Below are 4462 nucleotides of genomic sequence, written 5' to 3' on the forward strand. Positions count from 1 at the left end.
TTTTTCAGCATCTGTTTCGATTTCTTTCTCATTAGATTGAATTGAAATTTCAAAATTGATTCCTTACCACTTACCTTTTTACTTATCTCTTTTCCATTACAAAGATTGATTGCCTTACAATGTTCTTTAGCTTCTTTTCTTGGGTTGGGCTTAATGGCACTAGGTAAGGTATGTTGAGGTCTATTATTAAGAGCATTGGCAAGTTGGCCCACTTGTGTCTCAAGATTTATGATTAATGTTGCTTGACTTTGAATGATTGCATCAATCTTTGCCATGAATACGTCATTCTTTGTCATGAAGGCATCAGTCTTTGTCATGAATTGCATGAACATATCCTCCGTTAGAGGCTTTTTCTCTAGCATAAGAGCTCTAGTTGAAACCTGGGAGGAAAGTTTGGCTTAGATGCCAATGAAAACCTTTGGTTATTACTCCATGAGAAATTAGGATGAATTCTCCAACCAGGATTATAAGTGTTGGAATAGGGGTTGTTGTTCTATTGCCTATTTCCAACAAATTGACAAAATTTAGAATAGATGGGAAAATTGTCATTAAAATGTCCTTCTCCACAAAATTCAACAATCATAAAAAAGGGCTCTAAATAGCATTTACACTCAGTTTTTCAATTTTCTTTGTCAAAAGAGCCAATTGTGTAAACAAAGAATAAATCACATCTAATTCATGCACTCTAACAATTTTTCTTGCAGACAATCTTTCAAATAGCCACTGATAGTTATTGGAAGCCATCTCTTCAAGCAAATAATAGGCCTCATCAATGAATTTACTCATAAGTGCACCTCTAACTACAGGATCAATGATAGTTTTGATAGGTCCCAACAAACTATTATAAAAAGTCTGAACTTTCATCCACTAAAGTAATCCATGGTGAGGACACCTTTTTAACAAATCCTTGTACCACTCCAAAGCCTCATATAGTGATTCAAAATCAAATTGTGTGAAAGAAGTGGTAACATACTACATCTTTGCTACCTTGGCAAGTGGAAAGAAATTTGCTAAAAATTTTAAAGCTAAATCATCCTAAGTACTAATGGAACTAATAAGAAGTGAATTTAACTAGCTGTTTGCTTGATCTCCTAGTGAGAAAGAGAAAAGCCTTAATCCTATGGCATCATCAGTAACACCATTAGTCTTAAATGAGTCACAAATTTCCAAGAAATTCACAATATGAGCATTAGGATCATCATTAGGCCATCCCCTAAACTGAATAGAAGGCTTAATCATCTGAATGATTGTTGGCTTGGTTTCAAAGTTGTTGGCTTGAATAGTAAGTCTTCGAATACTTAAGTGGAGATTTTGTACTAGTGGGACAACATATTCCCTCAAAGACTTGGTCTCTTCCCCTTATTGATTAGCCATTGTTTTACTTAGAGTAAAAGCTTGTTGTTTTCTCCTCTAAAGTTTTCAAAAAGTCTTCTCAATTTCTAGATCAAAAGGAAATATTTTCAAATTTTAGGCTTTTCACATACAATGACGAAAAATACTTTATTAAACTTGATTGACTACTAGACCTAAGATTATTATATCCTTCATAATCTCATCTCTCTCACTTAACTTAGTTAACAGATTAATTTGCTAACCTAGAATCCTAATTTATTAACAAGTCTCTGTCAAGGTTCTCATAAAAAATACCTTTCCCAATTAACTTAGTATGTATCTATGTAAATTAAATTGAAGAAAGATTCATTAAGTTCATGTTCTAATCCTGGCTACATATGGCTTACAGGTGTATGTTTACCCTATATGCAAATCAAACCACCTAATCAACTAAATGCATTTGATTATACACTATTTTATTTTAAGTTGACGAAAATTTCCTTCATCAAGTTTTAACATAGATTTCTAGATCAATATAATTGGTTATCAAGCAATTAAAAGCATTAATAACAGAGTAGAATAAACAACTTAAAACCATCAAACATAAGTAAAAGGGAGATAAATAAATTAAACTATATATTGAGTTCAATCATAATCTTAGATAAATAATTTAGTTCTCCATAAAGTCGCACATCATCATCAAATTAAGTTTAAACATCAAAACCAAACCAAGAAAATAAAAGATTAACAAAAAGATAAAAGAAAATCCCAAAAATTGCAATCTTGATCTCCAAATCTTCTTAAATCCCTTGATTTCTTCTTAGTTTCAATAAGACCATTTCTTAATGATTTTTATGGCTTGAATCTTAACTCTAACCATTTTCTCAATGGTGTTTCAAGTTAATAGAAGGCTTCTGGAACGTTGTTTTTATATGGCTTTGAAGTTTAGCCAAGTTGGCTGAAGAAAGAAGTCAATTCTAACTAGTATTTCATCATTAGACTATGTATGTTGTGGCCTACCTCCACGAAGGCCGCGGCCTCAACCATTTAATTTGCAAAAATCATGATCTCTCTAAGACTACTATTATGGTTCAACTTTGATAAGGTTTTTGACCATCTTCCAAGACAAAATAGGAAAAGTGGTAAACATGAAATTATACATATTTTGCTTAGCTTTTCAGTAGTTCAAGAATCAACTCATTTGGAGTTCTATAACGAAAGTTATGGTCTAAATACCAAGACAAGTGCAGTGAACGTCTACATCTCAAAATTTCTCTCCTTCCTCCACTAAAGGTCTGTCTTCAATAAACACCTAAAAAGACACAAATAAATTAATAATAGCTTTTCTTAGGAACATTAACACCAATTTAAGCAAAAATTTAACTAAGATTAGATTGACTCACCAAATTAATTAACATAAAATAATTAGATAAAACCTAATTAATTTCTATGCATTACTGTAAGAACTAAACTAAATTGTTATCAAAATTAAGTCCAAATAACTCTATATCCTAGAGTTATAAAAGCATAATTACTTTGATTCTACATCTATTAGCAGGAGTTGACCCAAACAAAGAAATGTATTTAATATTTGTACAAACAAAATTAATTGACATGACAAGCGAAGTAACACAACAAAAGTATTTAAAATCTATTGGATGCCTTGATGACTACTTACCTTATACAATGTAGAGATATTTCCTCAATAAACCAACTAAAAACTATTATCTTGAAAATAGAATAAAATTTAATAGGAGTGTGATATAAAATCTCACCAAGTAGTGTCACATCCCATTTTCTAGAGAGATCGTGACCTATGCATGGACCTACGTAAGTATGACCCACTAGGCCCAAGCAAGCCTAATTCAATAATTAATGGACTAGTCATCCATCGCATTCACATAATAATTCACTATCAATTATGAATATGCATTTAATTCATCAAGGTCACCACATTTCAGAACTTCTCAATGTAAAGTGTGGTTTTTATCACATTTCATATAAATATTCACATGTTAAAATCGACTACGGTTCGGCACACATCCCATGCCTATATTTCTATGGGTCACCCACTGTAATCTTATTATTTGCGTACACCCAAATTCGGGGCCCAACATATGTGAGGAAGCATAAACAAATATGAGAATAACAACATTATTTGCATAAACAAGTTCATTCTAAACATGATAGTTCAAGGACTAGACTCGACACATTGTGGAATGTACAACACTGAAAAGCTAGAAAGAAAGCTCTACCGCACCTGCCACGAATGAGTTGCTCCACTACTCCATAAGTTGCCAAGTCAAGCAAGCCATTAATCTAAAACAAAATAAAAAAAAATAACTAGTAAGTCACAAAGACTCCTTGAGTGCATATGAGGAAGGGGACAAGCCAAGCGAAAGAGTTTTGCAATAAACCATAATTTACAAAACAACATGATAATCATAAAAGTCCTTTCAATAACCATAAACACATTTGATAACTCTAAATGCATAAAATATAATAACCATATAGCAGCTCAACTTAGAAAACATTTTGCAAGGAGATATTAGAAGGTAATCCTCGAACCTTCAAACTCAAATGAAACATTCAAATAAAAAATGTATCATTCATCCAACAAATAGTCCCATCATTTCTAGATAAACACAAAATCATCAACTGCTAATCATAGGCATCACAATATCCAATATACAAATAACACATTAATAAATGCTATTATAAATTTAGGGGAGAATGGGTATGTTCACCCAACTCGTCCCTAAGGTATTTTTACCCCTCACTGGGATTCACAAAAAGGGCAAAATGGTACAATGTCTTACTTAACACTATGGTATTCTTAACCCCACACCAAGATTAGAGACAACATACAAAAAGAGGACAAAGTAGCACGTTGGCCTCGAACTAGATCAAATAGAGATTTCAGGGTGAAATTGAAAAATTTACAGTCCATGAATGATTTAAAATGGTGATTTGGAGTTTGAGGATCAATTTGGAGTTAAACCGAAAATTTCACTATCTAGGGGTAAAATGGTAATTTTGCCACTCGAGGACAAAATGGGAATTTTTTTGAAAATTTTTGATCACATTTGACTTATTGGAGTATGATTTGAGGTTGAGAAGTGAAAAATTG

The 4462-nt window shown here is 32.2% G+C and overlaps 1 non-coding gene across 1 annotated transcript; it reads left to right on the plus strand.

The window, feature by feature from the left end:
- The first annotated feature begins 874 nt into the window (after nt 1-874).
- Nucleotides 875-980, plus strand: LOC148761742 (small nucleolar RNA R71). The gene has a single exon (XR_016027676.1). It is a non-coding gene; the product is annotated as a small nucleolar RNA R71 (small nucleolar RNA).
- The last annotated feature ends 3482 nt before the right edge of the window (nt 981-4462 follow it).

This window comes from Theobroma cacao, chromosome 7 (genome assembly GCF_053813885.1).
Source record: "Theobroma cacao isolate CCN51 chromosome 7, ASM5381388v1, whole genome shotgun sequence".
Classification (NCBI taxonomy): Eukaryota; Viridiplantae; Streptophyta; class Magnoliopsida; order Malvales; family Malvaceae; genus Theobroma; species Theobroma cacao.